We start from the raw sequence: 13,783 nt of genomic DNA, 5'->3' as shown, positions 1-13,783 counted from the left end.
AGCTTTCCCGCCGGCAGAGCCGATGGAAATCGGAACAGCCCGCGCGCGCGCAGTTTCAAAGCCCAGTGAGGGGGCGAAGAAGGAGGGAAAGGGACCCCGGAAATGCTATCTCTGCCAACAGCCAGGCCACTTTGCCAGAGTCTGCCCCCAGAGGAAGGAATGGCAAGGGATGGTGGGAACTGTTGAGGGGGAAGAGCAGGGAGAAACTGAGCAGGTAAAAGCCAACGCCTGGTTGCCAGCAGGGCACTGCAGCCAGGCCAAAGAGCAGTGAAAGTGCCCCTTTCCCAAGTGCCAGTGCCAGAAGCTCCTCGACCTGCTCTAGTGATTGAAGTGTCGCTAGAGTTGCAAAATGGACACCCCCTAAAAATAAAGGCGCTGTTGGACTCAGGCAGCTCCTGCAATTTCATGAGCAAGGAGTTTGCGGCTGAACACCAGATACAGACTATCCCCTTAAGCAACCCCCTGCAGGTGACCACGATCGATGGCAGAGAACTGTTGGGAGGAGGCGTCAGCTTGCAGACCATCCCAATGATAATGAGGGTGGCAAGGCACACAGAACTGATAGCGTTTAATGTGGCCACCTTGGGAGGCGCTCCCATTATTTCGGGAATGAGCTGGCTAGCCCTACATGATCCGCTGGTGGGCTGGCATCAAAGAGTGGTTTCCTTCGGTTCCGCACATTGCTTAGAACACTGCAGGGGGGAAAAGGGGTCAGCAGGGGCCCAAGCCACCCTAGCGGGGACGGAAGTGATGGAGAAGGGGAAGGTGCCATCACAGTATGCTGATCTCAGCGACGTGTTCAGCGAGAAGGAAGCTGACCAACTACCCCCGCATAGGCCCTTTGATTGCCAGATCAATTTACTCCCTGGAGCACAGCTTCCTGTAGGCAGGTTGTATGCCATGTCAGACAGGGAGATGCAGGAGTTGCGAGCGTTCATTGACAAGAACCTGAAGAGAGGCTTCATCAGAGAGTCCAAGGCAGCGGGGGGTAGCCCAGTGTTTTTTGTGGATAAAAAGAACACGGACAAGCCGAGAATGGTATGTGACTTTCGGGCCCTAAATGCAGTGACAGAGCCGGTGGCTTTTCCTATGCCCAGGATTGATGATATTTTTACCAGGGTGCGAAAAGGAAAGATTTTTACAAAGCTGGACCTAAGGGGGGCGTACAACCTGATACGTATAAGGAAAGGGGATGAATGGAAGACCACCATGTTCACCCCTTTGGGGGCATTTGAATATCTCGTTATGCCTTTTGGATTACAAGCAGGCTCCGCGTGTTTTCAAGCCTTTATGAACCATGTACTGGGGCCTTTGCTCTACAAGAATTGCGTGGCCTTCTTAGATGACGTGTTGGTGTATTCGGAGAATGAGGAGCAACATGTGAGAGACGTCAGAGAAGTGTTGAGCAGGCTGCAAGCCAACAGACTGTGGGTGAAACTGGAGAAGTGTCAGTTTCATACCAAGGAGGTGGAATTCCTGGGGTACCGCTTGTCAGACAAGGGGTTGGCCATGGACCCCGGCAAGGTTCAAGCGGTGCTGGAATGGAAAACCCCCAAGACTAAGAAGGATGTGCAGAGGTTCCTAGGGTTTGGAAACTTTTATCGTAAGTTCATCCGAAACTTCGCTCACCTGACGGCGCCCATCACGGACTGTCTCAGCAGCAAAAAGAAGTTTGTTTGGACGGGGGAGGCGGAGCGAGCGTTTGAGGAACTGAAAAAGGCCTTCGCCTCTGACGAACAACTTCTACATGTGGATTTACAAAAAAGGCTGAGGGTCGAAACAGACGCTTCTGACAGAGCCATAGGGGCGGTGCTTCTTCTGCAGCCAGGGAAGGAGGGGTCCGAGTGGCGACCGTGTGCCTTCTTTTCGCGAAAGCTGAACAAATCTGAGAGAAACTACACGGTGTATGACCGGGAACTTCTTGCGATTTATGAGGCCTTCCGGAGATGGAGGCACCTACTAATTGGTGCACAACAGAAGGTGCAAGTACGCACGGACCATAAGAATCTAGAGTATTGGAGAACTGCGCGAGTGCTCAACCAACGGCAGTTGAGATGGGCCCAGGAGTTCTCCAAATTTAACTTTGAGATTTGTTACGTACCAGGCCAGGAGAACGTTAGGGCGGACGCTCTATCACGCAAACCTGAATATTTGGAGGGAGAGGGTGCACCCGAAGAGACCCATGTCATTCCCGAGGATCGCTGGGTGTGTGGGGCGGCACTGGTGGGGCTAAGGGAACTGATAGAGGGAACGGTGCAGGATGAATATGCCCAGGACAAACTCCGGGGTCTCAGGAGGGAGGGAGACAAACCCGGGGGTTTTGAGGAGAGAAACGGGGCGTTGTACTACAAGGGAGCGTTATACGTACCTGAAGGAGAATTGAGGGAAAAGGTACTCAAGCAACTGCACGATAGCCCCACAGCAGGGCATTTTGGGCAACACAAAACCATGTGGCTGGTTACCAGGGAATTCTGGTGGCCCAAGGTCAGGGAAGATGTGCGGGAGTATGTGAGAGGGTGTGACCGATGTCAACGAGCCAAGGGGGAGAGGCGGGCACCGGCAGGTTTATTAGAACCACTACCCACGCCGGAAAGACCATGGGAGGCAGTGGCAATAGATTTTATGACTGATCTGCCCAGGTCCAAAGGGAAGACAGCCATTATGGTTGTGGTAGACCTGTTAACCAAGATGGCCCACTTTATAGCCTGCTCACATGCGGTCACAGCAGAAGAAACCGCTAAATTGTTTGTGGAAAATGTGTTTAGATTGCATGGTGCCCCCTTGAGGGTGGTTTCGGACCGAGGGAAACAATTTACTTCCAGGTTCTGGAGGAAGCTCATGAGCTTATTGCATGTAGAGGTGAATTTCTCAACTGCCCGTCATCCAGAAACCAACGGGCAGGCGGAAAGAGCTAATGGTGTCCTCCAGCAATATTTGAGGTGTTATGTGAATGACAGAGAGAATGATTGGGTGGAGAAGCTGGCGTTGGCAGAATTTGCCTATAACAATGCGGAGAACGTGTCCACGGGAATGAGCCCTTTTTTGGCCAATCACGGGTGTCATCCCCGAGCCTTCCCAGGGGGGGAGGGGGAGAACTGGAGCGTTCCAGCCGCAGAACAGTTCGTTGAAGAAATGGAAGCGATCCATCGCCAGCTCCAACTTAATTTAAACAGGGCGAAGGAGGAATATAAGAGGCAGGCAGACAAAACCAGAAGGGAAGGAGAAAGCATTAGGGTGGGGGACCAGGTGTGGTTGTCCACCCAAGGGTTACCATTTAAAGGAGGTTGTAAGAAGTTAAGACCCAAAAGACTGGGCCCATTTGAAGTCACGCAACAGGTCAACCCAGTGGCTTTCAGACTCCGGTTACCTAACCACATGAAGTTGCACCCAGTGTTCCACAGATCATTGCTGTCACCGTATATAGGGGACAGAGAGGGGAGGGTCAATAGGGGACCAGCTATGGAGGAAAAAGAACACAGCTACCATGTAGCGGAGATTCTCGATTCCAGGTGGAGGGGAGAGCAAGTAGAGTATTTGGTAATGTGGGAAGGGGAGCCGGAGTCGGAAAACACCTGGGTCAGGGCAGAGGATGTAGATGACGAGGTTTTGATTGAAACTTTTCATCAGAGATTCCCTCGGAAACCCCAGCCAGTGGCGAGGTTCCGGAGGGAATACTTCGCCACCACGGACGAAGAAGAAGAGTTGGAGGGGTTCGCTGATTCCGAGGTGGAGGAGGATTCAGCGAGTCGGAACGAAGACCGATGGAGGGAAATGTTCGAGACGTCGGAAGATGAAGAGGATTCTTTTAGGGGTTTCAGCTCCTCACCGCCCAGAGGAGAGAGTAGGGGCGGGGGAGAGGGGGGCCCTGGAGGGGAGGTGGATGTCAGGGAACTGACATCGGAGGAAAGGGAAGTGGTAGGGCTCCCAGAGACTGGGAGAGAGTCAACAGCTAAAGCAGGGACCAGTAGGGGGAGCGCGGGGTCTCTGGAGGAGGATCTCAGTAATGCTGAGAGACACGCAGCAGCCCAGGCAGGAAGCAGAAGGGGAGAGAAAGGGGTGAGAGACACTTCGAGCGATAATAGCGGGGAGGTGTCAGAAGCAACTGCAGGGAGACCTATGCTTCGCCGGAAGCTGTCACGTCGTGAGTCCAGGAGACGCGTTTCCGTTAAGGAACTTCTTTGCTGGAAGCGCTTCCGCAGACAGCCACTGTCGGACTCTACAAGTGACTAGAGCAGACATGTCTGAGGAGCTCTGTCACACACAGAGGTTTGTGGGGTCGCACAAACTCTGAAGGGGCACTATTTTAAGCACAAGCAGCTAATCATCCCCTGATAGAGTGAATTGCCGGAAGTCAGATTTTTGATGAAATTGTGACCCCGGGGCTTGGGGATTTTTTCAAAAAAATCTTTTTCTGCCGGTGAAGTTGCCGAGGGCTGATTTCTTTTGCTGTGATAAAAAGCCTTCTGTTTCGGCCGCCAAACCTCTCAGGGGAGCTTTTGCAACCGTTTGGCATCATTTTTGAGTTAATTGTAAAACGTCAGATTTTTGATGAAATTGTGACCCCGGGGCTTAGGGATTTTTTTTTTTAATAAAAAATTCTACCAGTGAAGTAGTTGAGGGCTGATTTCTTTTTCTGTGATAAAAAGCCTTCGGCTTCGACGGCCAAGCTTCTCAGGGGAGCATTTGCAACCGTTTGGCACCATTTTTGAGTGAATTGCCGACAGTCATATTTTTCATGAAATTGTGACCCCGGGGCTTGGGGGTTTTTTCAAAAAAATATTTTTCTGCCGGTTATGTTGTCGAGGGCTGATTTCTTTTCCTGTGATAAAAAGCCTTCGGTTTCGAGCACCAAACCTTTCAGTGGAGCATGTGCAACCGTTTGGCATCATTTTTGAGTGAATTGCTGGAAGTCATATTTTTGATGAAATTGTGACCCCGGGGCTTATGATTTTTTCAAAAAAATATTTTTCTGCCGGTTAAGTTGTCGAGGGCTGATTTGTTTTCCTGTGATAAAAAGCCGTCTGTTTCGACCGCCAAACCTCTCACGGGAGCATTTGCAACCGTTTGGCACCATTTTTGAGTGAATTGCTGAAAGTCAGATTTTTGATGAAATTGTGACCCCGGGGCTTAGGGATTTTTTCAAAAAAATATTTTCTTCCGTTGAATTTGTCAAGGGCTGATTTCTTTTCCTGTGATAAAAAGCCTTCGGTTTCGAGCGCCAAACCTTTCAGTGGAGCATGTGCAACCGTTTGGCATCATTTTTGAGTGAATTGCTGGAAGTCAGATTTTTGATGAAATTGGGGATTTTTTCAAAAAAATCTTTTTCTGCCGGTGAAGTTGCCGAGGGCTGATTTCTTTTGCTGTGATAAAAAGCCTTCTGTTTCGGCCGCCAAACCTCTCAGGGGAGCTTTTGCAACCGTTTGGCATCATTTTTGAGTTAATTGGAAAACGTCATATTTTTGATGAAATTGTGACTCCGGGGCTTATGATTTTTTCAAAAAAATATTTTTCTGCCGGTTAAGTTGTCGAGGGCTGATTTGTTTTCCTGTGATAAAAAGCCTTCGGTTTCGACCGCCAAACCTCTCACGGGAGCATTTGCAACCGTTTGGCACCATTTTTGAGTGAATTGCCGAAAGTCAGATTTTTGATGAAATTGTGACCCCGGGGCTTGGGGATTTTTTTTGAAAAAAATCTTTTTCTGCCGGTGAAGTTGTCGAGGGCTGATTTCTTTTCCTGTGATGAAAAGCCTTCTGTTTCGACCGCCACACCTTTCAGGGGAGCATGTGCAACCGTTTGGCATCATTTTTGAGTGAATTGCTGGAAGTCAGATTTTTGATGAAATTGTGACCCCGGGGCTTGGTGATTTTTTCAAAAAAATCTTTTTCTGCCGGTGAAGTTGCCGAGGGCTGATTTCTTTTGCTGTGATAAAAAGCCTTCTGTTTCGGCCGCCAAACCTGTCAGGGCAGCTTTTGCAACCGTTTGGCATCATTTTTGAGTTAATTGGAAAACGTCAGATTTTTGATGAAATTGTGACTCCAGGCTTAGGGATTTCTTTTTTTAAAAAAAAAAAAATTCTACCAGTGAAGTTGTTCAGGGCTGATTTCTTTTCCTGTGATAAAAAGCCTTCGGCTTCGACCGCCAAGCTTCTCAGGGGAGCATTTGCAACCGTTTGGCACCATTTTTGAGTGAATTGCCGAAAGTCAGATTTTTGATGAAATTGTGACTCCGGGGCTTATGATTTTTTCAAAAAAATCTTTTTCTGCCGGTGAAGTTGTCGAGGGCTGATTTCTTTTCCTGTGATAAAAAGCCTTCTGTTTCGACCGCCAAAGCTCTCAGGGGAGCATTTGCAACTGTTTGGCACCATTTTTGAGTGAATTGCCGAAAGTCAGATTTTTGATGAAGTTGTGACCCGAGGGCTTGGAAATTTTTTCAAAAAAAATCTTTTTCTCCCGGTGAAGTTGTCGAGGGCTGATTTCTTTTCCTGTGATAAAAAGCCTTCTGTTTCTACCGCCAAAGCTCTCAGGGGAGCATTTGCAACCGTTTGGCATCATTTTTGAGTGAATTGCCGGAAGTCAAATTTTTGTTGAAATTGTGACCCCGGGGCTTAGGGATTCTTTCAAAAAAATCTTTTTCTGCTGGTGAAATCGTCGAGGGCTGATTTCTTTTCTTGTGATAAAAACCCTTCTGTTTCGACCGCCAAACCTGTTAGGGGAGCATTTGCAACCGTTTGGCTCCATTTTTAAGTGAATTGCCGAATGTCAAATTTTTGTTGAAATTGTGACCCCGGGGCTTAGGGATTCTTTCAAAAAAATCTTTTTCTGCCGGTGAAGTTGTCGAGGGCTGATTTCTTTTCCTGTGATAAAAAGCCTTCGGTTTCGAGCACCAAACCTTTCAGTGGAGCATGTGCAACCGTTTGGCATCATTTTTGAGTGAATTGCTGGAAGTCATATTTTTGATGAAATTGTGACCCCGGGGCTTATGATTTTTTCAAAAAAATATTTTTCTACCGGTTAAGTTGTCGAGGGCTGATTTGTTTTCCTGTGATAAAAAGCCTTCTGTTTCGATCGCCAAACCTCTCACGGGAGCATTTGCAACCGTTTGGCATCATTTTTGAGTGAATTGCTGAAAGTCAGATTTTTGATGAAATTGTGACCCCGGGGCTTAGGGATTTTTTCAAAAAAATATTTTCTTCCGTTGAAGTTGTCAAGGGCTGATTTCTTTTCCTGTGATAAAAAGCCTTCGGTTTCGAGCGCCAAACCTTTCAGTGGAGCATGTGCAACCGTTTGGCATCATTTTTGAGTGAATTGCTGGAAGTTAGATTTTTGATGAAATTGGGGATTTTTTCAAAAAAATCTTTTTCTGCCGGTGAAGTTGCTGAGGGCTGATTTCTTTTCCTGTGATAAAAAGCCTTCTGTTTCGACCGCCAAACCTCTCAGTGGAGCATTTGCAACCGTTTGGCACCATTTTTAAGTGAATTGCTGAAAGTCATATTTTTGATGAAATTGTGACCCCGGGGCTTATGATTTTTTCAAAAAAATCTTTTTCTGCCGGTGAAGTTGTCGAGGGCTGATTTCTTTTCCTGTGATAAAAAGCCTTCTGTTTCGACCGCCAAACCTTTCAGGGGAGCATGTGCAACCGTTTGGCATCATTTTTGAGTGAATTGCTGGAAGTCATATTTTTGATGAAATTGTGACCCCGGGGCTTGGTGATTTTTTCAAAAAAATCTTTTTCTGCCGGTGAAGTTGCCGAGGGCTGATTTCTTTTGCTGTGATAAAAAGCCTTCTGTTTCGGCCGCCAAACCTCTCAGGGGAGCTTTAGCAACCGTTTGGCATCATTTTTGAGTTAATTGGAAAACGTCAGATTTTTGATGAAATTGTGACTCCAGGCTTAGGGATTTCTTTTTTTAAAAAAAAAATATTCTACCAGTGAAGTTGTTCAGGGCTGATTTCTTTTCCTGTGATAAAAAGCCTTCTGTTTCTACCGCCAAAGCTCTCAGGGGAGCATTTGCAACCGTTTGGCACCATTTTTAAGTGAATTGCCGAATGTCAAATTTTTGTTGAAATTGTGACCCCGGGGCTTAGGGATTTTTTCAAAAAAATCTTCTTCTGCTGGTGAAGTTGCCGAGGGCTGATTTCTTTTGCTGTGATAATAAGCCTTCTGTTTCAACCGCCAAACCTCTCAGGGGAGCTTTTGCAACCGTTTAGCATCATTTTTGAGTGAATTGCCTGAAGTCAGATTTTTGATGAAATTGTGACCCCGGGGCTTGGGGATTTTTTCAAAAAAATCTTTTTCTCCCGGTGAAGTTGTCGAGGGCTGATTTCTTTTCCTGCGATAAAAAGCCTTCTGTTTCGACCGCCAAACCTCTCAGGGGAGCATTTGCAACTGTTTGGCACCATTTTTGAGTGAATTGCCGGAAGTCAGATTTTTGATGAAATTGTGACCCCGGGGATTGGGGATTTTTTCAAAAAAATCTTTTTCTGCTGGGGAAGTTGCCGAGGGCTGATTTCTTTTCCTGTGATAAAAAGCCTTCGGTTTCGAGCCCCAAACCTCTCAGGGGAGAATTTGCAACCCTTTAGCACCATTTTTGAGTGAATTGCCGAAAGTCAGATTTTTGATGAAATTGTGACCCCGGGGCTTGGGGATTTTTTCAAAAACATCTTTTTCTACCGGTGAAGTTGTCGAGGGCTGATTTCTTTTCCTGTGATAAAAAGCCTTCGGTTTCGACCGCCAAACCTCTCAGGGGAGCATTTGCAACTGTTTGGCACCATTTTTGAGTGAAAAGCCGAAAGTCAGGTTTTTGATGAAATGTTACCCCAGGGCTTGGGGATCTTTTCAAAAAAATCTTTTTCTGCCGGTTAAGTTGTCGAGGGCTGATTTCTTTTGCTGTGAAAAAAAGCCTTCGGTTTCGACCGCCAAACCTCTCACGGGAGCATTTGCAACCGTTTGGCAATATTTTTGAGTGAGTTGCCGAAAGTCAGATTTTTGATGAAATTGTGACCCCGGGGCTTAAGGATTTTTTCAAAAAAATATTTTCTCCCGTTGAAGTTGTCGAGGGCTGATTTCTTTTCCTGTGATAAAAAGCCTTCGGTTTCGAGCGCCAAACCTCTCAGGGGAGCATTTGCAACCGTTTGGCACCATTTTTAAGTGAATTGCCGAAAGTCATATTTTTGATGAAATTGTGACCCCGGAGCTTATGATTTTTTCAAAAAAATATTTTCTCCCTTTGAAGTTGTCGAAGGCTGATTTCTTTTCCTGTGATAAAAAGCCTTCGGTTTCGAGCGCCAAACCTCTCAGGGGAGAATTTGCAACTGTTTAGCAACATTTTTGAGTGAATTGCCGAAAGTCAGATTTTTGATGAAATTGTGACCCCGGCGCTTGGGGATTTTTTCAAAAAAACATTTTCTCCCGTTGAAGTTGTCGAGGGCTGATTTCTTTTCCTGTGATAAAAAACCTTCGATTTCGACCGCCAAACCTCTCACGGAAGCATTTGCAACCGTTTGGCACCATTTTTGAGTGAATTGCCGAAAGTCAGATTTTTGATGAAATTGTGACTCCGGGGCTTGGGGATTTTTTCAAAAAAATATTTTTCTGCCCGTGAAGTTGTCGAGGGCTGATTTCTTTTGCTGTGAAAAAAATCCTTCTGTGTCGACCGCCAAACCTTTCAGTGGAGCATGTGCAACCGTTTGGCATCATTTTTGAGTGAATTGCCGAAAGTCATATTTTTGATGAAATTGTGACCCCGGAGCTTATGATTTTTTCAAAAAAATATTTTCTCCCGTTGAAGTTGTCGAGGGCTGATTTCTTTTCCTGTGATAAAAAGCCTTCGGTTTCGAGCACCAAACCTTTCAGTGGAGCATGTGTAACCGTTTGGCATCATTTTTGAGTGAATTGCCAGAAGTCATATTTTTGATGAAATTGTGACCCCGGGGATTGGTGATTTTTTCAAAAAAATCTTTTTCTCCTGGTGAAGTTGCCGAGGGCTGATTTATTTTCCTGTGATAAAAAGCCTTCGGTTTCGAGCGCCAAACCTCTCAGGGGAGAATTTGCAACCGTTTAGCACCATTTTTGAGTGAATTGCCGAAAGTCAGATTTTTGATGAAATTGTGACCCCGGGGCTTGGGGATTTTTTCAAAAAAATATTTTCTCCCGTTGAAGTTGTCGAGGGCTGATTTCTTTTCCTGTGATAAAAAGCCTTCGGTTTCGAGCGCCAAACCTCTCAGGGGAGAATTTGCAACCGTTTAGCACCATTTTTGAGTGAATTGCCGAAAGTCAGATTTTTGATGAAATTGTGACCCCGGGGCTTGGGGATTTTTTCAAAAACATCTTTTTCTACCGGTGAAGTTGTCGAGGGCTGATTTCTTTTCCTGTGATAAAAAGCCTTCGGTTTCGACCGCCAAACCTCTCAGGGGAGCATTTGCAACTGTTTGGCACCATTTTTGAGTGAAAAGCCGAAAGTCAGGTTTTTGATGAAATGTTACCCCAGGGCTTGGGGATCTTTTCAAAAAAATCTTTTTCTGCCGGTTAAGTTGTCGAGGGCTGATTTCTTTTGCTGTGAAAAAAAGCCTTCGGTTTCGACCGCCAAACCTCTCACGGGAGCATTTGCAACCGTTTGGCAATATTTTTGAGTGAGTTGCCGAAAGTCAGATTTTTGATGAAATTGTGACCCCGGGGCTTAAGGATTTTTTCAAAAAAATATTTTCTCCCGTTGAAGTTGTCGAGGGCTGATTTCTTTTCCTGTGATAAAAAGCCTTCGGTTTCGAGCGCCAAACCTCTCAGGGGAGCATTTGCAACCGTTTGGCACCATTTTTAAGTGAATTGCCGAAAGTCATATTTTTGATGAAATTGTGACCCCGGAGCTTATGATTTTTTCAAAAAAATATTTTCTCCCTTTGAAGTTGTCGAAGGCTGATTTCTTTTCCTGTGATAAAAAGCCTTCGGTTTCGAGCGCCAAACCTCTCAGGGGAGAATTTGCAACTGTTTAGCAACATTTTTGAGTGAATTGCCGAAAGTCAGATTTTTGATGAAATTGTGACCCCGGCGCTTGGGGATTTTTTCAAAAAAACATTTTCTCCCGTTGAAGTTGTCGAGGGCTGATTTCTTTTCCTGTGATAAAAAACCTTCGGTTTCGACCGCCAAACCTCTCACGGAAGCATTTGCAACCGTTTGGCACCATTTTTGAGTGAATTGCCGAAAGTCAGATTTTTGATGAAATTGTGACTCCGGGGCTTGGGGATTTTTTCAAAAAAATATTTTTCTGCCCGTGAAGTTGTCGAGGGCTGATTTCTTTTGCTGTGAAAAAAATCCTTCTGTGTCGACCGCCAAACCTTTCAGTGGAGCATGTGCAACCGTTTGGCATCATTTTTGAGTGAATTGCCGAAAGTCATATTTTTGATGAAATTGTGACCCCGGAGCTTATGATTTTTTCAAAAAAATATTTTCTCCCGTTGAAGTTGTCGAGGGCTGATTTCTTTTCCTGTGATAAAAAGCCTTCGGTTTCGAGCACCAAACCTTTCAGTGGAGCATGTGTAACCGTTTGGCATCATTTTTGAGTGAATTGCCAGAAGTCATATTTTTGATGAAATTGTGACCCCGGGGATTGGTGATTTTTTCAAAAAAATCTTTTTCTCCTGGTGAAGTTGCCGAGGGCTGATTTATTTTCCTGTGATAAAAAGCCTTCGGTTTCGAGCGCCAAACCTCTCAGGGGAGAATTTGCAACCGTTTAGCACCATTTTTGAGTGAATTGCCGAAAGTCAGATTTTTGATGAAATTGTGACCCCGGGGCTTGGGGATTTTTTCAAAAAAATATTTTCTCCCGTTGAAGTTGTCGAGGGCTGATTTCTTTTCCTGTGATAAAAAGCCTTCGGTTTCGAGCGCCAAACCTCTCAGGGGAGAATTTGCAACCGTTTAGCACCATTTTTGAGTGAATTGCCGAAAGTCAGATTTTTGATGAAATTGTGACTCTGGGCTTAGGGATTTTTTTGTTTTAAAAAAAAATTTCTACCGGTGAAGTTGTTGAGGGCTGATTTCTTTTCCTGTGATAAAAAGCCTTCGGTTTCGACCGCCAAACTTCTCAGGGGATCATTTGCAACCGTTTGGCACCATTTTTGAGTGAATTGCCGAAAGTCAGATTTTTGATGAAATTGTGACTCCGGGGCTTAGGGATTTTTTTCAAAAAAATCTTTTTCTGCCGGTGAAGTTGTCGAGGGCTGATTTCTTTTCCTGCGATAAAAAGCCTTCTGTTTCGACCGCCAAAGCTCTCAGGGGAGCATTTGCAACCGTTTGGCACCATTTTTGAGTGAATTGCCGGAAGTCAGATTTTTGTTGAAATTGTGACACCGGTGCTTAGGGATTTTTTCAAAAAAATCTTTTTCTGCCGGTGAAATCGTCGAGGGCTGATTTCTTTTCCAGTGATAAAAAACCCTTCTGTTTCGACCGCCAAACCTCTCAGGGGAGCATTTGCAACCGTTTGGCACCATTTTTAAGTGAATTGCCGAAAGTAATATTTTTGATGAAATTGTGACCCCGGGGCTTATGATTTTTTCAAAAAAATATTTTTCTGCCGGTGAAGTTGTCGAGGGCTGATTTCCTTTCCTGTGATAAAAAGCCTTCTGTTTCGAACGCCAAACCTCTCAGGGGAGCTTTTGCAACCGTTTGGCATCATTTTTGAGTTAATTGGAAAACGTCAGATTTTTGTTGAAATTGTGACCCCGGGGCTCAGGGATTTTTTCAAAAAAATCTTTTTCTGCCGGTGAAATTCATCTCACGGGAGCATTTGCAACCGTTTGGCACCATTTTTGAGTGAATTGCCGGAAGTCAGATTTTTGATGAAATTGTGACCCCGGGGCTTAGGGATTTTTTCAAAAAAATATTTTCTCCCGTTGAAGTTGTCGAGGGCTGATTTCTTTTCCTGTGAATAAAAGACTTCGGTTTCGAGCGCCAAACCTCTCAGGGGAGAATTTGCAACCGTTTACCACCATTTTTGAGTGAATTGCCGAAAGTCAGATTTTTGATGAAATTGTGACCCCGGGGCTTGGGGTTTTTTTCAAAAAAATCTTTTTCTGTCGGTGAAGTTGTTCAGGGCTGATTTCTTTTCCTGTGATAAAAAGCCTTCGGTTTCGACAGCCAAACTTCTCAGGGGAGCATTTGCAACCGTTTGGCATCATTTTTGAGTGAATTGCTGGAAGTCAGATTTTTGATGAAATTGTGACCCCAGGGCTTGGGGATTTTTTCAAAAAAATCTTTTTCTGCCAGTTAAGTTGTAGAGGGCTGATTTCTTTTGCTGTGACAAAAAAGCCATCTGTTTCGACCGCCAAACCTCTCAGGGGAGCTTTTGCAACTGTTTGGCATCATTTTTGAGTGAATTGCCGGAAGTCAGATTTTTGATGAAATTGTGACCCCGGGGCTTGGGGGTTTTTTCAAAAAAATCTTTTTCTGCCGGTGAAGTTGCCGAGGGCTGATTTCTTTTCCTGTGATAAAAAGCCTTCGGTTTCGACAGCCAAACTTCTCAGGGGAGCATTTGCAACCGTTTGGCATAATTTTTGAGTGAATTGCTGGAAGTCAGATTTTTGATGAAATTGTGACCCCGGGGCTTGGGGATTTTTTCAAAAAAATCTTTTTCTGCCAGTTAAGTTGTAGAGGGCTGATTTCTTTTGCTGTGACAAAAAAGCAATCTATTTCGACCGCCAAACCTCTCAGGGGAGCTTTTGCAACTGTTTTGCATCATTTTTGAGTGAATTGCCGGAAGTCAGATTTTTGATGAAATTGTGACCCCGGGGCTTGGGGA

The sequence above is a fragment of the Podarcis vaucheri genome (assembly GCF_965113315.1).
Source record: "Podarcis vaucheri genome assembly, chromosome: 6".
Taxonomy (NCBI): domain Eukaryota; kingdom Metazoa; phylum Chordata; class Lepidosauria; order Squamata; family Lacertidae; genus Podarcis; species Podarcis vaucheri.
The sequence above is the reverse complement of the archived record's forward strand: the minus strand, read 5'-3'. Positions refer to the sequence as shown.